The sequence below is a fragment of the Canis lupus genome, chromosome 27 (assembly GCF_011100685.1).
Source record: "Canis lupus familiaris isolate Mischka breed German Shepherd chromosome 27, alternate assembly UU_Cfam_GSD_1.0, whole genome shotgun sequence".
NCBI classification, from domain to species: domain Eukaryota; kingdom Metazoa; phylum Chordata; class Mammalia; order Carnivora; family Canidae; genus Canis; species Canis lupus.
Window position 1 is genome coordinate 4,565,329 of NC_049248.1, and position 21,814 is coordinate 4,587,142.

The 21,814-nt window shown below is 48.3% G+C and overlaps 1 protein-coding gene across 9 annotated transcripts in view; it reads right to left on the reverse strand.

Moving 5' to 3' along the window:
• The window catches only part of TSPAN11 (tetraspanin 11), a 74,833-nt gene that overhangs the window by 43,549 nt on the left and 9,470 nt on the right, over positions 1-21,814 (reverse strand). The window lies entirely within an intron of this gene.

The window sequence follows — 21,814 nt, forward strand, 5'->3', positions numbered from 1 at the left end:
ACTCCAGCCCTAAAATTCCTAGTGTTTGCCCTGGAGACATGCTCCCTCTCCTTGTCCTGATGCCCACTGATGGAGTCCCTGGGAACTGCGACATAGGTGGGGTGACACAGGTAGAGGAGGTTCACTGCACCTGGTAGTCCTAAGTGCTTCTCAGTGACTCTGAACAACGACCCTTGTACTTTCTTCTTCTCCTGGGCACCTACCTGTGCTCTAACACTCAGAGTGGCTGCTCCCTGAGTAACTGGCTGTCTCGAGGGAACCTTTTTTATTATTATTTAAAAAAAATTTTTTTGGAACCTCTTTTAATCTAGAAACATAAGCAATGGGGCACTGGCTTTGCTCCCTTACATCTCTTTCTCCCTCACTGCCCCCCTCCAGCCACCCCTCCTTGCCACCACCCCACTCCTTTTCCTGGGTCAGTGCTGGGCCAAGCCCAGATCATTCCTCCTAAACCACCATTCTGCCTTTTATTTCAAGCTCCTGGGCTCCTAAGACAGGGAGAGGAAGAGAGAAAGGAAAAGGTGGCTTATTTGGGATTTCTATTTGCAGAACTTGAAGAAGGTAATTTAAGAGTTTTAGTCTTCTGGTTAAAAAAGGACAAAACCCATTTTTCTCCAATTTTGTCTGAGAGGCAGTGTGGTGGAAAAAAAAAATACAGAAGGAGAAAAAAGGAAGCCTATAAAAAAATGTGCAAAACATGGTGACAGATGGGGTCAGCTGGGCGACTGGAACCGGAGCTATTATGCGGTCATTCCACAGGTGGCCCTGACAAGAGCTCCTCTGCACCAGCGTGGGCCATTAGCAACTGGACAGTTTGTTTGGGGCCTGGCCTCTCCTGTCTGTGGCTCTCCTCCCAAACAGGGCCCACAGAACCATGCCACAGACTCTTCTAGACCTGTAAACTGAGGAGTCAGGACCCTCTAAAGGAAAATCGTATTTCTGAAAAAGGAGTTGAGGCAGAAGACAGGATTTAACAAAAAGAAACACATTTTTAAAGGTAAAATTTCACCCATTAGTGGTAGAGACAGAACCACAGAATGTCAGGGTCATGGGAAATTTTGGGTTCATTAAGTCGACCTTCTGCGGAGACGGAATGTCCCCACTAACACTCTCTAAAGTGACATGACTAATTGCTGGTAGCAGTTTCCTATCCCCCACTGCACCCCTGCTATGGGTAGGGCCCCGTTCTGGGGGTGGCAGAGGCCCTGGAGAAGTTGGCAGTACCAGCTTGGAGCCAGATGCTTGGATCTAAAAGCTAGCCTTGTCATTTCTCGGCTGTGTGACCTCGGGTAAGTTACCTGACCTGTCTGTGCAGCTCACATTTATTGTCCACTTATTATGTGCCAGGAACAGAATTAAGTGCTTTATACATGTCATCTTATCCCATCTTCCCAACAGACCTAGGAAGTACAAGTTACTCCCATTTTGAAAAATCAGGTAACAGAGGCTTAGCTAGTTACATAAGCCGTCCAGAGTCACATAGCAAGTAAGAGGCAGAGGCAGGAGAGAGTGCAGAGCGTCTGACCTGCCCAAGGTCTTACCAGTTGGGCGTGGCTCTCAGAACCAGAGCTATCGGGGGAGGCATTGAGGAAGGGACACAGATGGCTGGTTTCCTTGATACGTGTTCTCTCCTTTGGCCTCAGGACCAGAATCCCTCAGTGCTAGTGGGTACTGGCCACCTGGAGCAGACACTGCCCGGCACCCCTTCCTGTGGGGTGCAGCAGGGTTAACTCCTGGCATGTAGGCAGAAGTGCTGTACGCAGTTTCTTAGAGGTCTCATTTTGGGGGCATATGTTTCACGTGCATTTGAATAAATGACATGAAAACTGCCGTTGTAGGGTACGGAACTCTGTGTGCTCGTGAGGCCAAATTTGTTAACAGCACTTTTCACATCTATTTCCTTACTGATTTTGTATCTGCTTGTCCCTCTCTCTGTTGAAAGACTCCCACAGTGACCATGAATTTGTCTCTCCTTCAGTTCTGTTCATTTTTACTTGAGACATTTTGCAATTATTTATACAGAGTTGGAGTTGTGGTATCATCCTGGTAGATCGATCCTTTTGTCATCAATAAATGTTATTCTTTATATCTGATAATCAGAAATATCCTTAGACTGAGGAGGGAGCATGTCTCTCCTCACCCTTTCCTTCTTCCTGCTGCCTGGAAGGTTGATTAAAGGACTGCAGCTCAAGCAGCCACTTTGAGCTACGAGTTGAAAAGAGCAGTCATAGTTTAAAAAAGCTTGGATCTCAGATGATTTGGGAGCTGGGCAATCTTTCTCAGGGAAATCAGTATGCACAAGTTTCCCTTTTTTTCAATGCAAAAATGCTCCTTTACCCTAGACCTTCTTCTGGCTGCTTCCCTAGGCTTCACTTGGAAATATCTGCCCGAGTCCCCTCTCCCGAATCCCTAACCCACTGCCATCCTGCACTGATGCCACTCTGGCACAGCTGAATCCTCACCACCTCACATCACTGGGCTCTCTCTCAGCATGTGGCACTGTGGCCCAGCCCCTGCTCCCTGGCTTCTGGGACCTGCACTCCCCCGTCCTCCTAGCCTTTCCTTTGCATGTCAACCTCCCCTGTGGCTCCTTCTTCCCCCTCCCTGGGGTCATTCCCCCGCTGTCTCTTAATGGTACTCACTGCCTGCCTGTGGGTGTCTGTCTCCTGCTCACCGTCTCTGCTGCCACAGGTCTGGTTCAGACCTTGCCATCTCGTTCTTGGACTGCAATGCTAACTTCTTACCTGGTCTCTGGGCACCCAGCAGCCACAGCCCATCCACCCCTGACAGGGGACTCTCTGAAATGCAAGTCCCATCAAAGATGACTTCACTGAACCCCTTCCTGCCATTCTGCATCACCTTCAGGACACCACATGCCCTTAACTTGACTGCCTAGTGAGCCGGGACAGGTGGACAGGGAAGGGGAAGCAACCACCATCCTAGGAGGGGGCATGCCTAGCCCACTTGCCAGGTGGTTCTGGATGGGACCCCAGGCAGGCCGACAGTTGTCCTGAGGACACCCTCTATAGGACCTTGTTTTCCTTGGCCTCCCGTGTGGTTAGAGAGTTAATACATGGGAAGAGGGATAGGGGTAGGGGTGGGGGGCGGGTGTTCTGGGGGTGGGAATGGCCACAGTGGCCCCTGGAGAGGAGAAAAGGAAGCATATGCTCCCTGACCCAACAGGTGTGGAGGAACCAGGGCTTCTGAGCCTCTGAGAGCTCTGAGGAGTGTCTGAGGATTTGCAGGGAGCAGACTTTCTAAGTGGGTTTTATTTCTGTCCAGGGGAGTTGCACTTCCTGAACCAATGAGAGGCAATGTCCTTAAGAGGCAAGAGGCAGACAGTCGGGGCAGGCAAGGCAGAGACACCTGCTCCCCTCCACTCCCGCCACCCCCCGCCAGAGGTGGTGGTCAGCATCTGCCGTGGAGTCCTGCACTAGTTTGAGAACATAGAAGAGGTGACGGTGCCTCCTAGGGCCTCGCTTCAAGCAGACTGATCTCTTCTCTGGCCTCTTAGGAGACCTGCTGCCCCTCCCTCTGGGCCTTGGCTCCCAGGTGGCCCACATTTGGAGTCCCAGTTCCGCAAGTGCTGCCCAGCCATATGCCCCAGGGTCAGTGGGGTCCCTCCTCACCTTCCCCACCTGACCGCGGTGCCCACCTGCAACAGCAACTGGTCTGGGTCTTTTTCAGTGTTTTTAAAATCTAACAAGCTGCCCGATTTCGACTTTGTTGCGTCTGCTGCATGTGCGGCCTGCGACGGGGTGGCTGAGCTACACACGGAGGTGGGATGCTTGGGCTTGGGCTCTTTCTTGCTGCCTGCACGTAGGCACCTTACTTCCCTTCTCTAGGAATCTATTTTCCCATCTAGAGGGCAGGACAGTGGCCTTCCTGAGAAGGGTCAGAGTTATCTGGGGTGGCTAATGACCTAATTTGCCCAGCACCTACTGAGGGGTTTCCCAGAATATTGGACTTTCAGTGCTAAAACCTGGGTCACCCCAGGCAAACCAGATGGCGCGTCACCCACTCCCAGACGCTGTTGCTGCTGCTGGTCTGAGGACCACTTTGAAACAGTTCTTTAAAGCCCCTTCTATGTCTGCAGGTCCATAACCCTGCACTGTGATAATCCTTTGCATCTGAATAGACAGAACTGAGTGGGGAGGGGGGGATGTGTGTGTGTGTGAGAGAGAGAGAGAGAGAAAGAGAGAGACCTCTCACACAGAATTCACATTTGGGACGCAGCTCCTGCTGAATGTCAGATTTCCCACCCAGCCTGGTAATGGGACTTCAGGGTGCCTGTCCCTCCAGGCCAAGGCTCTGAGCACACAACAAAGCCGGTGGTCAAGGGCAGCCAGAGGCCTGGGGCTGCTAATGGCACAGTCAGGACCCATACCAGAGGACAGGATTCTCAGAAAAGCAATTGCACACGCCTTGATGGTGAAGGGATAGATTTGAGGGACTTTCATCAGGCCAGATGTGTGAAGTCATGAGCTGTGAGAACTGGGGATCATGATATCTTCTACTGCCACCCCCACCCCGCCCCGAGGAAACGAGTCTCAAATGCAGAAAAGATAAAGGGTATGTGGAAAGAGCCCAGCTGGCTGGCAGATGTGTGGGAACTCGTGCTGCACAGGGCCAGGCCAGGGCGAGCAGCTGGGAGCAGAGTGGACCCTCCCTGGGGGCTGCTGGCAGCCAGAGCCGAGTCCCTTAATGGTGATGGGTGGCAAGGGAGGCAGACTGTCAAAGTCACAGGTGAGTACATCGGCACACTTGGCCCCTGGGCCAGCCCCATCCTTCACTCATTCAACAGATGTGCATGGAGTCCCCAGGAGGTGCCAGGAGCCATGCTCAGCACCACTGGCTCTAGTCCTACAGAGCTCAGGGCAATGGTGGGGGTGGGGACAGGCATGCAGATGACCCCTACCCCCTGATGGTGGCACAGAGGAAGTGGCAGTGATTCTGCCACATGGGGACGTTTGATCTGGTCCTTGAGGTCCAGAACAGGAGGGAAGGCTGCTCAGGCAGCGGGGACGGTGTGATGTGAGCAGAGGCCGAGAGGCCGGGCTGGCACAGCGGAGAAAGGCTAACAGATCAGACTAGGAGCTGGGCCCAGTCTTGTTGCCACACTTCAGTTGTGACTCCTCCCCTTTCCCTCCACTCTCTACTTCTGGTCTCCCACAGACCTCTCCTGGGTCTGCTCCCATTCACAGCAGCTCAGGGTGGGGGGTCCTGACTCTTGACCTCCTAAGAGGTGAGCACCCTGTATCTGAGGTGGCAGAGGGGACTCCGGGGAGCGAAGTGATTCTACAATAAAAACAAAACCAGTGTGCATATGCTAGGGAGAAACCAGACCCTACCCCATCCCCAGCCTTTCCGCTCAGTAAGTGCCAGTTTCTACCTCTGGGTTTGCGGCCAGGAAGCAGCCATGCCTGCAGGATGGCAAAAACAGTTGGAAAGGAAAAACACAATCTGAGTGGTTGAATTTATAACTTAATTTAGGTTCCTAATGAAGCCTGGTTGCAGTCCTGCGTAGCGTGGTTCTTTCCCGCATACAGACAGCTTTGTCCTTCTTTGTCTTTGTCTTTCTCTCATTTAATTTCCACCTGCTGGACCCGTTCCTGGTGGGTGGACAGTCCTTCCAAAGCCATCAGGAAAGCGGGGTTTTCTCCGACCCTCTGAATGGGTTAGCTGAAAGATGCCCAAAGGGGCCCTGAGGGAGCCATTTGAGAACTGAGCGAGCCAAGCCTGGGGTAGAGGTAGAGGGGTGGGGGGTGGGGTGGATGACACAGGGCCAAAATCATGCTGCAGATGGGTAGTAGGGGAGAGATCTGGTCTCCTAGTTCCATGGCCACCAACAAGATTTTGATTGACTGATATAATAATAATAATTAAACACTTGCTAAGTGCTAACTACGTCGTACTAGGTAGGCACTGAGCTAAGTGCTGTATGTGCAGTAAGTAATTTATTACTAATAGGATCCCATGATAGTGATACTACCCCTTTTACAGAAGAGGAAACCAAGACATGGAACTAGAAAGTGGAGAGACATGAGCATCGTGGATGCAGATGTTTTACTTTGGTCTGGACAGTTCTAGTTTTGGCTTCTTGTACCTTCTTTCAGTTTGGTGGCCTCTGGTTGAAGCTAAGAACAAGGAAGTCTTCCCCAGGCAGAGACCCCAGGCGGGGCCGGCATGCCTGGGTCAGGAGTACCATGGTGGCTGTCTCCACCAAGATACCAAACTGCTTGGGGGAACCCGGCGGGGGGGACACCACTCTCCTGGTCCTCCATTTCCTTGACTTCAAGGCTGAGGACTTGGCAGCTGCTAGGGCAACAGTGGGCCATGGGGTGGCCTGGGCCTCTGGGCCACCACCAGTTACTTTTATATGACCACACTTCTGGTGTACAGGTAAAGGAATGTGGGCAACTCTTCTGGACCAAACTTAAGGTTCGATTGCTAACTATAGTGTCATGTGGATGGTGCTGTAGGCGGAACCTGAATTAAAATCCTAGCACTAAAAAGTCTTAGTCTTTATACTCAGAGAGAGATGTTCTCCTAAGTACATGGGTTATTTTTTTTTACTTCATTTGCAAGTGCCAACATGCATTATGTGGATCAGTCAGGGCTCCATTCATAATCTGAAACAGGTGGTTTGGCTTTTTCCTTGTTCTCCATATTTATACATAAACTGAGGTTTGGACCTTCTGCCTGGAGATAGGTATCACCTTTCGTATGTTTTTCCTGGGTCTTTTTGTAAATTGCAGCCTAACCCATGAAATGAGGACCTCCCTAGTTCTTCTGACAAGCATCAATGAACACACAATGATAACTAGTCAGCAGCTTAGAAGACTGGGTGTGAATGCCAGCAGTGTGACCCTGGGCATCAGCTTCCTCTTCTGTGAAATGGACCTGATGCTGGGCCAGCTTTGTCTCCCTTGCAGGGTGGTGTGAAGATCTGGCAGGATGGAGAGTTCACAAGAACTGTATGCACTGTAATTTCTTAGTCTCAGTGCTACACAAAAGCAAAGGGATCATTACAACCAACTCCCTAAGAGCTTCTCCAATGGAGGAAAATGTGTGGGTAACCCCTAGAGAATACATTAGCCAGAGGCCATGTGTCTGAGAGCTGGAGATAGTGTCTCACGGCCCCTGCCCCTAAGCCCACCCACCTGCTAGTAGACTCTACCTAGATGATCGTGACAGGACACCTGTTCCCTGGTGACATGAAGAATCCACCCAGAAAATCAGGACCTTACCTGAACATAGCAGATTGGTTCAGACAGGAGGGTCATTTTAAAAGTAGAGGAATACAAGGGCGCCTGGGTGGCTTAGTCATTTAAGTGTCTGCCTTTGGCTCAGGTCATGATCTCAGGGTCCTGGGATCAAGCCCCAATATTGGGATCCTTGCTTAGTGAGGAGTCTGCTTCTCTCTATCCTCTGTACCCCCCACCCCGATCATGTTCACACTCTCTCAAGTAAATAAATAAAATCTTTTTTAAAAATAAAAGAAGAGTGACACAAATATTAGTAAGATTTAACTATGGTTAATAATAAGGTGAGCCTCAAAATCAAGTAACCAGTGGTGGAAGGAGACAGGATAAGAATTATAGAGAATTATGTTTTCTATAGAAGTATAGAGGAATCAATTTGGGATTATACATTGGACCCTAGAAATTGCCCATTGACACCAGGAACAAGCTCCTTGGGTTTCCACTTCCCAGTGTGAACTTATGAAAATATATTGGGACATTATTTTTCCTAGTCTTCTCTTGCTCTCTCCCCCCTCTCTTTCTTTTTTATCATTCATCAACATCTTACTTTCTAAGCTCAGTTTCTCCCAATGTGACCATAAAATTCAACTTGTATATAATTTCCTGCTGGATAGGTTGGCCTAAGTTCCATTCAAAAGGTTCTTAAACTCTCCTACATTGACCACCTGAAATTTTCCAGTCTGAAAGTGTGACAAAAAAATCACTTTAGTTAGATAAGTCTTCCTTAGAATGTAGATATGATTAAACATTACTCACTTGTATTTTAGTGCAAATTTGTTACATCAGATGATTTCCTCTTTTTCTAAACTTTTAAAATTAAAACTTAACAAATATATAGTAAAGTGCAGAGGTCTTAATTGTATAGCTTTTAGATCTTTTTCAAAGTGCATACATGCATTGAAGGCTATGTGTTTTCCTCTGAGTTCTGCATTGGTTGCTTTCTGCACATTTTGACTTGCGGTGTTTTCACTTCAAAGTATTTCATTTTGAAGCATTTTCTAATTCCCACTGCAACTTCTTTTTTGCTCCAAGATTATGTGTGTGTCTCTTGCCTTTAAAACATTTTGGGAATATTTTAGTAGTCTTTTTCTTCTTTACTTCTGGCTTGATTCTACTGTGGCTACAGAACATGCTCTGTGTAATTCCAGTCCTTTGAAATTTGTTGAGACTTGCTTTATGGCCCAGAAAACCGTTCCTTTCAGTGGACGTTCCATGTGCATTGAAAAGAATGTGTAGCCTCCAGTTTTGTTAATCATGTTACTAAAATAATAAACGTTATGAAATAAATAAAAGGGGGAGGCAAGGGTTACAGTGGTCATGAAGCACCTCATCTTGGCTCTCAATAGGGCAAGTCTCCGTCATCAAAGCAGGACTAATGAGGTCATTAAGCCCAGAAGGTGATGATGTACCCCTACCCATTCCCTCTTTTCTCACTATGACCCAGTCCTCACTCCTGTGACTCAAGAGGACTAGGTTTGCACCTACTAGCCCCACTTCTGCTTCTGGCTTGCTGGTGACCGTGAGCCTCAGTTTCTCTCATTGGTAAAACTGGAAGGACTATCTCACTCACTGACCACTTCTGTATCACCTAAGGCTCTGTGTATATGATCATATGCCTATTATTAACAATGGCTAATATTAATTGATCTTTGATTAAAGATTTGACTTTGATTAAAAGTTCTAAGAACTTTTTTAAAAAAAGATTTTATTTATTTATTTGACAGAGAGTGAGAGAACACAAGCAGGGGGAACAGCAGAGGGAGAAGGAAAAGCAGGCTTTCCACCAAGCAGGAAGTACACTGTGAGGCTCAATCCCAGGACCCTGAGATCATGACCTGAGCTGAAGGCAGGTGCTTAACTGACTGGGCCGTCCAGGCACCCCAGTTCTAAGCACTTTGTAAGTAGTATCTCTTTTACTCCTCACAGTAACCCTGTGAGTGGGCATGAGCATCATCCCCACCTCACAAACAAGGAAAGGGAGATGGAGGTTATAGAGCTTGCCAGGGTCCACACTGTTAGTAAACAGGGGTGGCATTTGGAGTCAGACAGTCTGGCTTCAAGGTGGACTCTTCTCGGAGGGACCATATGTTCCAGTCTGCCCACACAATACCAGTGTCTCCGGTACAACCCTGATTTGCACCTACTGACTACACATATTTATTGGTAGTGCCCTTTTTCATGTAAAAAATGTCCCAGTTTAGATGTTCAATCCTGGCTCTTCACCACTGTCTCATATTGCTTGTCAATAATACCCATTATTCCAAGCCCCTGAATTTCTTTGCCCTATCCCCTCCATATGCTGTAGAGTTCCCCAACCCGCTACTTGCTCTTACACACAGGGCCACCAAGCCCCAATTGCTGAGCCTATGGCATTTCTCTTAACTACATCATTTGCTAAAATCTGAGCTCAGTTCTGTACCCTGAACATCCACCACAGCACCCGGGTGATCACTAGATGTTGAATGGAGGAATGAACAGATGAACACATGCACTCATGGGCCATGGGAAAGCTCCTGAATTTTCTAAGAGTCATATAAATATTTCTCACACAGTTTCCCTGGACATCTAAGTCAAAGATGATGAAAAGAGAGAAGCAAAACTCACCCTATCCCTTCTGTATCCTGAACCTGCATGAATGTGGAGGAATCTGGTGGATGTTAAGCCAGCCCAAGGACTGGCTGTTTCTCCCCAGAGCTTTCTGTGTCCGCTCCACACCATCCCCTCTTTCCCTTCATCTTTCAGTTCCAGCCTCAGGTGAGAAACACAGACCTCTGTCCAAGGTATGCCAAAGTAGAAAATCCTTTTGAAAATCACCCAGATGACGACACACTAACAGGGACAGGACAGCCCCTGCTGGTGGGAAACACCCGGTAAATGGTCAGATACTTCCTCATGGAATCAGACCCCACAAGGAAGCACACAGCAGGAGGGGCAGCTTTGACAGGCTCGGAAGATGAGTGTGCAGGTAACCCCCTTCTGAACCGCACACCTTCTTTTCCTTGCCTTTGCACCCACCCTTCGAGATGGCTGTCCAGTGGAGGCTGGGAGAGTTGGTAGCCCCGGAGGCCCACCCCAGTGGGAGCTCAGCACCAGTCACCTGCGGCTTCCTTCCTTCCTCCTGTACAAGGCTCAGCAGCCAGGCAGTGGAGCCATGAGAGCTGGGAGTGTGTGTGCACCGGACCTGAAAGGAGCTCATTAAATAAACAAATGCCCGATCCGAAGGAGGCAAGCCATTCTGCCTGTGTTTCAGAAATGTAAGATTTCTAGTCTTGGAGACGAGGTGTTTGAGAGCCTTGAGAAGCCACCTCTGGTCCTAGTGGCCCTCCCAGACTCCCTGGCCAGGAGTCAGAAGCCTCAGTCCCCTGCAGTGGCAGCTAGTGACCAGGCCAGGTCTCTCATTTAGTGGTCTCAGGTGCCGTCACCTTTACAACTGAGGGGGCTGAGGCTCCTCTGGCAGACCCAGAGATCCATCGCTGGCACTGTTGGTGTCAAAGTCAAGACTCTCTGGTCTGGGCTATCATCAGGCTCTGAGGAAGAAAAAAAAGTATTTTTTTCAATCTCCAGCCAGAGTTGATTTCTCTATCCAAGCTTGGTACTAAGAGCATGGAGATACCTCCATGAGAAGCCTACCTTAGCAAGAATGGAGGTTTAGGAGGTGGCCCATTCGGGGCATGCTCAGGATTTATATGGTAAAGAGCAAGGGCAGGAGGAAGGCCCCAGAGCCTAAGGTATTGGGGTTCAGCAGAGGGGTGGCTCATAGGAATGCAACAAAGACAGGGCAGCTACATTACTCAACTCCAGGGGGAGCTGTGCACATCAGGGGCCCCATGAGAGGCTGCCCCTGGAGTTGTGCAGGGCACTGTCGATGCAGGTGTGTACAGCTGCCCTGGTAAGCACCCAGCTGCTCATTTCTGATCTTTCTCTCTCTCGCCCTGTGCTGAGACTGGATGTCTTTCATCTGATGGAGCCAACTGCATGGACTCTTGACTTTTATTAGAAGTTTCCAAACAGAGGCTGGGCAGGACAAAATACATTAGTAGGCAGACATTTGGGGGCTGGTATGACTGACAACCTCCCACCCCATGTAAATTTTTTTTAAAAGGCTTTATTTATTTATTTGACAGAGAGAGAGAGAGAACGAGAGTGTGAGGCACAAGCAGGGAGAGCAGCAGATTCCTCGCTGAGCAAGGAGCCCCAACATGGGGCTCAATCCCAGGACTCCAGGATCATGAACTGAGCTGAAGGTAGATGCTTAACCAACTGAACCTCCTAGGCAGCCCCCTGTGTACATTTTTAAACATATAAGCCTTAACTTTGACCTGCAGATAGGTATCCTCTTCTTTCTTCTAGAGGATGGGAAGTGGATTAAAACTGATTTAAATCTGATTTCTAAGATAGCCAAGACTGTTAGTGGTCTATCAAAAGTTGTTTCCCTTCCCTCATTATAATGAAGTTGTAAGTGGATACATGGCCACCTACCTAGCAACCACATGTCCCAAAACTCTCAGCAGCTAGATCTGGCTGAGTGGTAGTTCTTGACAATGGGATGTGAGTAGAAATGCCACTTCCAGGCTTGCCCCATGCACATCTCCATGATCTTTCCCCTGACAGCAGACCACAGATGTGCCTGACACCCAGCTTCCACCACACAACAAGGAGAGCACACCAGAGCAATGGTTCTCTAACTTTAGGGCACATTAGAATCACATAGAGGGCTTTTACAACCATAAGCAGCTGTGCCCTCTGGCCAGAGATTCTGATTCAGAAGGTCTGGGATGGTGCCTGAGAATTTGCATTTCCAGCAAGTTTCCAGGGGATACTGATGATGCTGGTCCAGGAACCACCCCTGGAGACCACACTCTGCTCTCGGGTATGGTAGAGAAACAAGAAGGCAGGAACCCGGATCCCTCTGTGACTGTGTGGAGCAGAACAGTGTGCCTTCCCTGGACTGTTACAAGAGAGAAAAAGAAACTTCTCTGCCCTGTTGTGCTCTGGTACAGAAGCCCAGCTTTGTCTCTAACTGAATCCTATCTCCAGGAGTCTTCTCTGTATAATGTCCCACTCAAAGAGAAGAAAGGAAGTCCAGTGAGGTGGTCGTCAACCAGACCAGTGCCCAGAGCCAGGATGCAATTGCAGGTGGAAGGCTCCCACGCCTGACCTGGTTGACTTACTTCCCAAGTCCCATGTGGCCCTGCATCCTGTCTCCTCAAATGATTGCCAGGCACTTCTTCTCTTTGCCACCGAGGCCTGAAGCTTCACTTCACTGTCCAGTCATTGAGCAGCGCAAGATAGTCCAGCTGCCCCCTCCATGCCACTCATCCAAAGTCACTTCTGATTGCCAAAGCCAGAGGCAGCTTTTCAGACTTCATCCTGCCACTTCACCTCTGCCAAATTTGAAACCACTGAGCCCACCGCACCATCCTTTTTTTTTTTAAAGGTTTTATTTATTTATTCATGAGAGAGAGAGAGAGAGGCAGAGACACAGGCAGAGGGAGAAGCAGGCTCCATGCAAGGAACCTGACGTGGGACTCAATCCCGGGTCTCCAGGATCATACCCCAGGCTGAAGGCGGTGCTAAACTGTTGGGCCATCAGGGCTGCCCTCACACCATCCTTTTGAAGCTCTCTCTTCCCTGCTGGTGTCTCAGCCCCACCCTCTCCCAATCCTTTCCGTATCTCTAATTTGCTCTAATCTGTGCATCATGCCACCAAGTCTCCTCTCCTCAGTCTCATTGGCTGGGTCCTCTTCTTGGTGCACTTCTTTAACTAAAGGCTGGCACTCCCACTGGAGCAAAGTGGGGACCAATCTTTGTGCTTTGCCTCCTGCCTTCCTTTTCAACCTCACTCACACCCAGTTCCACCTATGTCTCCAATGCCGATGACTCTCAGAAGCCTGCTGGGCCCTAGGCTCACTCCTGTGGCCACAGGTCCTTGACTGCCAGCCCAGCTGAAGCTAAGTCCGTATCTCCCCTACCAATCCCTAATCCTAGCAAGTGACACTCCCATCCTTCCACTCATCCAGTGCACCAGTCTTCAGGATTATGTTCTGCTCTTCCTCCTTTTTCAGCATCACCCCTTCCTGCCCCAACACTTATTACTTCACCAAGATGAAGAGGAGATAGTCACATCAGTGTCATCCAACAAAATGCACAAAGTGCAGAGAGAAAAGTGTGTCTTGGGGTGCTGAAGAGGAACTACTAGCAAGAGTCCCAGGACAAGTGGGAATCGAGCAAAGAAGTGGGAATTAGCAAATTGACAAAGCAGCCATATGCCAGGCTCAACATTCTGGACTTGATTATAAAAGCAATGGGCACCAGTGGACTTTCTGATTCAGGGATTGATAGAATTAGAGTCACCACTTACGAAGTAAGATTAAATAAACCCAAATGGTTTAGCAGGTTATACACCAGATCCTAAGGCTGGGGAACAAGCATTCCTTTAAATGAATTTTTTAAAAATTCCCCATAGAGCCCAGGCATCTGAAGGGAGAAGCAGGCCTGGCTGCTTCAAATCTCTGGCTGATTTTCTGGGGCTCTGTAAGGCCACAGCAGTGGACACTGTGTTGTCTAGGGCAGTTGAGGGCAGGCCATCCCAGCCCACCATTAGTCTAAAAAGCTGGCTAAGGTGGCTTACCTGGACCAGGCTAGGGGAGAAGTGAAACCCTAAACCCAATGAGGAAAATCACCCCTTCTCTGAACAAAGAGCAAAGGGTTTTAATGTTGACACATCAGGTCTCAAAGACACCTCAAAAAAAGGAAAAACTGCATTGCCTACTACACTTCCAGCTCCCTCTAAAAACCAGCTTCATTTTAGTGAAGAATACAGTCTATAATTTAGACTCGGAGAGGGATCTATATTAGAATGCTCCCCAGTCTTCATGAATGAATGGATGTATGATTTCCATCCAGCAAGATGGAATCATCTCTTTTCATCTCTACCCATGTGGAGACACTCGAGGCCCTGTCCAGGTGGGGGCTGCTTGGTCATCACCCCCAAAGGAAGGCTGGCGCTTGGCATGAGGGGGATGGGGCTGGGGAGTGTGTGTGCTCCTGGAATCCAGGAGGGGACAGGCACTAAGTAAGGGTGGTCCTCTCTCCCCATGATTCTCAAACAAAGAGGGATTGCTGAGAGGATGCCAGGAATGTCTGCTGACAACAAGGGATGATATTTACGGAGGCATTAGCAGATGGGGTTTGGCTGTGGCTGGGCAGGCAGAGGCCCAGGTGTTGGGGGGTCTAATTCAGGATTTCCATCACTACTTGCCAGTACTTTGGGCAAGTCACTGCCTCTCTCTGTGCCTCAGTTTTTTATGGGAAAGTTGGTGTTCTAGCAGTACATTCTTTCAAAGAAATGTGTATGTAGAACCAAACGTATAAAACAGATAAAGTATAGCTTCTTGGGCTGAAGGGGTGTGCTAAGTCTCCTTCCCCACATTCAAGCCCACTTGATCACTGTCTTCCCCTTTCCCCTCCTCACCCGAAAGCTGGAACCACAAAGAAATCCAGCTCTAGCACTCTGTGGGATTCTATGAGCTTTTTAAATTCTTTGATTGCATACTGTCCCCTGTACTTGTCCCTGGTCAAAATAAGCAAGGGGAGAACTGCTGGGATCTACAACATAGAAATCTACATCCTGTATCATAGATGCATGAGACCCAGAAGTGACCTCTGAGATCATGAGAAAACTTTCATTTTATAGATACTTCCACTTCTTTTGACCCCCACCTGGCCCTAGTTCCACCCCATTGTTTTCCTTTTTTTTTTTGTTTTTTTTTTGTTTTTTTTTGTTTTTTACTAAAGGAAAATACACTTAATATAAACTTGTACCCACTGAGCAACCACTCCTCACTCCCCCTACCCCAGGCTCCTGGAAACCTCTACTGAGCTTCCTTATGGATTTGCCTACTCTGAATACTTCATATCAATGGAATCATATAACATGTGATTTTCTGTGTCTGGCTTCTCTCGCTTAGCATAATATCTTCAAGGTTCATCCATGCTCGAGCATGGATTAGTACTTTATTCTTTGTTATAGCTGAATAATATTCATTTATATGTATAGACCACTTTTTGCTTATCCAGTCATCTGTTGGTTGACATTTGGGTTGTTCCCAGCTTTTGGCTATAGTGAATAAAGCTGCTGTGAACATTCATGTACACGTTTTTGTTTGGGCACCTATTTTTAATTCCTCTGGGTAAAGCCTAAGAGTGGAATTGCCAGGTCACATGTTTAACTTCGTGAGGAATTGCCAAATTGTGTTCCAAGGCCTCACCTCATTTTTTTCAATATGGCGTCTGACCTAAGCAAGTGGGCCCGAGCATACTGGGCAATGGCTGCAGCCCTGCATGCTGGCATGTGGTTTGCTACTTCTGTCCTCTCCAGGCTTTAGCTCACTGATGGCTTGCACAGAGGATGGGAATAATAACGATAATAATAATGACATAATTATTACAGTACTTCTCACAGCAACTAAAGATCCTTAAGGACCCCCATTTTACATATGGAAAAACTTACTCAAAAACACACATCCTTGTCTGAAATACAGGTCCACCCTTGCATCCACAGCCTGTGGGCTCTAGAGGAGGCTTCCTACCCTCTCTCCCCTCCCCCACACCCAGCCTCCAGTCTGGAGATCCTCCTGCCCAGGCTCTTGGTGTCTGTTTCCCAGGAGCATGCCCTGGTCTGGCTCCTGCCAGGCCGCTTCATGAGCTGGGCTGCCTTCCAGGTTCTGCCACTACATCAGGCTTCTCTGATTAGCGCCCAGTTCCTAGCTGATGATGAGACCACCTCTGCCCAGTAGACTTCTGGCATAGCTGGGCCCCACTCTCTGCCCTCAGCTAGGGCCCCAGGGACACTGGGGCATGAGGATTGAGAGAGCTCGCTCCCCCTCCTCCTCAAGGCAGCTGCTGGCATATATGGGCTCACGCTGCCCATCACAGTTTTCCAGACCCTGTACACAGCCAGGGAACCTGAGCCTGGACTGGTCTTTGGCAGCACCTGAGGCCATGTGATTCTGGCAAGGCAAAAAGGCTGTCAGCTACAGACAAGGTGGGGCAGGAGGCCAGCCAGCGCTGCCCTCTCTGGTAGGTTCTGCTCTGCCAGCTAAGGCGCAGAGTTGGGGTGGAATCGACAGGTCTTCCCTGTCACCCACCGTCTACCCACAGGTGATTCAGTCAACAGCCAGCTGCAGGTCCCTGCCAGAAATTCAAGAAGGCCAGAGGGCTGGGTGGCCATGACTCTGAGAGCAGAGGGACAAACTCCCAAACATCCACAGTGAGCCAGGTGGACGTGGGAGATGCTCTGGGCCCCATGGGCCTCCCAAGGTTGGAATTAGGGCTCAGACTGGAGCTGGAGACTCATGGGACATCTGTTCTTAGGGACCAGAGTATGATTTCACTGTTGTGTGTGTGTGAGGGCGGATGGGGTGTAAGACATAGCTCCTTGAAGTAGTCTAGAGGATGTGAAAGGAACTCTGGGCCCCAAGTCAACGATGACCCCAGCTCAGCAAGGACTCCTACCAGGTTTGACTCAGGGACCCAGGTCCTCAGATGTACAGGCCCTCTCTGTTGTCCTCTCCTCCAGGATGGGATTCCCTAGCTGAGGGCAAAGTACTCCGCGCAGTGGCCTCCCCAAGCCCCCAGCTGCAGCCACTATTTGCTTGACCTGGTAGTCTCTGGAGAGCTGGTTGGGAAATGACACTGGGTGGAGCCCACAGAGGACACCTGTGAGCTTCAGGGAGTTGGTCCTTGCAGGGCAGTTTATGCATGATCCTGAGTGCAGGTGGGAGGGGGGCTTTTCTTCCCTCCACCATTCCTGGTGCTAGAAGGGTGCTGGGGATTGAATGTGAACGTGAGCCTGGTTCCCTATGCTTTGGGTTGTAATATATGTGGAAGGAAAACTGCTGTCATTTTTACCAGCTGTGTAAACTTGGGCAGGTTGTCCTAAGTACAAGAGCCAGTTTCCTCCTCTGTCCTATGGGGATAAGAAGGCGCTTAAGGACCTCAGAAAGAGTAACCTTGAGGACCAGTCAGCACTGGTTGACTGCCACCTGCTCCCTCCTGACCCCGCCAGCAATAGCAGCCTCCTTTACGGAGAAGAGGGTAGTCAGGAGGCTCTGCACTCTGGCAGGGATCAGCCAGGCTGGAGGAGAGATGCTCTGGGGTGGAAGGAGGGGTGCCTCTGGAGAGGCCTTCATTATGGGGCACACCAATTGGCTCTTAAGTACATTCACAACCTACTTGCTGGGAATCAGAAAGGCATAGACACTTCCTTCCCGGCAGCAAGAAATTAAACAAACAAACAAAAAAGCCTGAATGACATAAAAACTTGTCTCCTTTCCCAGAGAGTAGGATTTGTACAATTTCTCATTTGTTTTCAAAATAGTTCTGTCCTCTAGAGCAGGATACCATGGCTTAGCAGTAAGCTTAAAAGACCATTTCTTCCAAGGGGTTCTAAGTTGGAGGTCCTTGAAATTATAAGAATGAAAATGTTATATGTGCTGGGGTTCCATAGGTTTTAGAAGGTTTCCCAAAGAGGTTCATGACCACACCCAACAAAAAGATTAAGATTCCTATTTTGGGGAGTTGTAGACAAGGCCTTAATTATCAACTCCCAGGAGAAAGGCCTTGTGTTAGGCACAGGATCAGGGCCCCTGTGGGCCCCAGGGATGCCATAAGAGGCTGAGCTGGGGCTAGAAACCAGTATCCCAGGTATCCAGACCCTGGTTGAGCTTGATTCCTATGTATCACATGGACCGACAGAACCATGTTCTCATATATACGAGGGTGAGGAAGAGAGCATGTATGCATCCAAATTTAAATTCCAATTTTCACTTCAGGGCTTGGATGTAAATCTGTTAGGTCTTAAGTCCAGAAAGTGATGTAATTTATTGGAGAGAGTGTGGAAGCTGCTAAGATCCCTGATAAATAAACCATGTTTCTTCATCTCAGTTCTGTGAAAATATATTTCCTAGGGACATAGAAACCCCCTTGGAAAGTGCTAGAATCCTCTCCCTGCAGGAGAGCCAAACACATAGATTCTTGTCTTTTAAAGATATTTGACCCTTCTGAGCAAGGAAATAATGCACTCTCGTGGCAACTAACCAACAACCCCCGCACTGTTACCCTAATTCTTTACAAAAAGAAGGAAGAACTTAGTTCCATGAGTTATAGAGGGAGGATGTTATAGAAACAGACTTGGCATCAGAACACTCTAGATATTGCCCACATCGGCTCCTGAACAATTAAATGTACTGATTACATCACCATTAGCATCACTACTTATTGTTTCTAAAGTTTAGAGAGCTGCTGCATGTCCCAGGACTAGAATATGGAGAAGGAGCCTGTCCGCTCCCATATGTTGGCCAGACTCAGAGGGTAGATGTCATTTCTCGTTTCTGCCTGAGTAGGTCTGAGAAGGGCTGCCCTCAAGTGCATATCTCTGATTCTCAGCCCAGTGCTTGGGCTTTAGGAGGACTGCAGGCTCCTGACACTGCCAACAGCCATGATCTCTGAGCTCCCACTGCCTCTGGTTGTTACTGAGCCTTTTAATACTAGGACATCAGGAAATAACAAGTCTACAGTGCTTGGGAAGTGTGAAGAACTCTAAAAGGATGGCTCATTATTATTGATGGTGATGATAATATGTGGCATGTAGTATTTATGTACCACTTTGGCTGCTAATTTCCAAAATGAGGAGGGAAGAATTTAAAGACCCAGCCAGTTCTATGGGTCACAACTGCATTCTTGACAATTCAGTAGAATCTTTACCTCTGGTTACCCATGTGCTTCTGGTCTTTGAATTCTTTCTAAGATGGCACATCAGCAATCCAACTGTTGGGTAGTGTGGGCTCACCTCCTGCCAAGGGTGCACAAGACACTGGGCAAGAATTAGGAGAGTGGGAAATAACTGCTTTCTAGGTCTATGAGCTCACCCAATTTAGATGTGTTGAAATGCCACATCATGCTTGATCATGGGCAAGCTTCCCCACCACCCCACCCTCACCAACTTTGAGGCCAGACCTCCCTGGATTTGAATCTCAGCTCTGCCATTTTTTTTTAATTCATGAGAGACACACAGAGAGAGGCAGAGACATAGGCAGAGGGAGAAGCAGGCTCCCTGTGGGAAGCCCGATGTGGGACTCGATCCCAAGACCCTGGGATCATGACCTGAGCCAAAGGTAGATGCTCAATCACTGACCACCCAGGTGCCCCACAGCTCTGCCATTTGTCAGCTGTGAGATTTGGGGAAGGTCTTTAACTTACATGTGCCTCAACATTCATGACTATAAAATGGGGGGAATAGCACTGATTTTGTAAGTCTGTGATGATCATATGAGATATCATATATGCACACAACACCTAGAACAACAACTGCACACAACACCTAGAACATAAGTCCTATTACACTCCTCATTGCCTCACAGGCTACATTGTTGGAGGGCAGGCAAGTGGGCTAAGTTTCCTGGGGTAATCCTTAGAGGAGGCAGTTGGGATAAGACAAGGCACCCAGCATCAGTGGGGTACTGATCAGCAACACAGCTTTCCTACTTCCTAGGCACATACATGTTTATTTCCATTATCTCTAAGATAGTTCAGAAGTGGGCTTAAACCCCCAAATTTACCAAATGGGTGCCTTCTGTAACTTAAAAGACAAACATATATAGTAATGAAAAACAGAGCCCAAAGCTAAAATTTTTGTCAAGGACAATTTTCATAAGGGAGGAATTCGTTATTGCTGTTGGTGGCATTATTCTTATCCCAAGCTCACTTCACCTTCTGGGCCTCAGCTGTGAGCAAAAGAACAATTCCAGTTATTTCCAGCCTTAGATTGCAAAGCAAGACCTTGAGGCCCTGCTGTGCCACCTGCCTGCCTCCTCCTTCCCTCCTGTGCACTCAACACACTTGGGACATGATGTTGGCCTGGTTGGGCAGGCTCAGGTTTGAGAGGCCACACGCCTCAGAGTAGAGTTCTCAAGCTTGAGGTGGTGCAGAATGAGTTGGAAGCCTTGTTAAAACAGATCTCTGGACCCATCCCCAGAGAGTTTCTGAGTTAGCAGGTCAGAGTGGGGCCCAGGATTTTTAATTTATTTTACTTAAATCCAATTGCCCACATATAGTATAATACCCAATGCTCATCCCATCAAGTGCCCTCCTTAGTGCCCTTCACCCAGTCACCCCATCCCCCCCTCCATGTCCCCTTCTGCAACCCTTTTCTTGTTTCCCAGAGTTAGGAGTCTCTCATGGTTTCTCTTTTCTCTAATTTTTGCCACTGACTCAGTTTCCCCTCTTCCTTTATGGTCCCTTTCAGTATTTCTTATATTCCACATATGACTGAAATCATATGATAATTGTCTTTCTCCAACTGACTTATTTCATGCAGCATGATACCCTCCAGTTCCATCCACATCATAAATGGTGTTGGGAAAATAGGACAGCCACATGCAGAAGAATGAAACTGGACCATTCTCTTACACCATGCACAAAGATAAACTCAAAATGGATGAAGGGCCCTGGATTTTGAGAGATGTTGATTCTGCGGTACTCTACTTTGAGAACAATGGCCTCAGAGCAGTGCTTGTTAACTTTAGCTACACTAGACCCACTGGAGGAATTTGTGAAAATCTCGATTCCAAGGCTGCAGGCCGGTGAATGAAAGTGGGGTCTCAGAGCTTGGCTCCTGAGAGACTGTGGTTCGGAGGCTAGGCCTTCCTCTAGCACAAGCTAGCCCCTGTGCCCGCCTTCAGTGCTCTGGGGTCCTTGAGCTGTCCGTAACCACAGGTGGGTTGACTGGAGCTCTGGAAACTGCTTCTGGTAGAAGACCAGCTAACAACTCTCCCAGGCTCTGCAGGCCACGTGGTCTAAGCAGCATGGTCCTCTTTGTCCTTCTGTTGTTTCAACCTTTTAACTAAGCTTAGCTTGCGGGTCATGCGAAACAGTTTGCAGACCCCTGAAGAACAGCATGTCATGCGACTGTCATATTTATTTTTTAAATTTTTAAAAAGATTTTATTTATTCATGAGAGACACAGATACACAGATACACACACACACACACACACACACACACACACACACACAGGTAGAGGGAGAAGCAGGCTCCATGCAGGGAGCCCGATGCGGGACTCGATCCCAGGACCCTGGATCATGACCTGAGTCAAAGGCAGATGCTCAACTGTTGAGGCGCGAGGCGCCCCCTGACTTTCAGACTTAATCATGAAAATATCTATTTACAATTAGCATTACTCAGACAATGAATTAAAACCCACGTAGAAGGTAGACCAACTTAAAAGGAATAAAGGAACAAAGTAAATGTGGTCTCTCTGCTATCTGTAACTACTTCTAACAGGTTCATGTTAAAAAAAAAAAAAAAAGAGGTGGAAAGAACTTTTTCAGTTCATGGTATTAGTCCTTGCTTCCTAGTATTCACTGGGAACTTGAGGTTTTCACCCCCTGTGAAAAGCTCTTAGCCAGTGGCCATGCTATCAGAAAGTGTTAATTGCTGAGTGTTTGTTTGTTTGTTTATTTATTTATTTTTATCGGAGTTCAATTTGC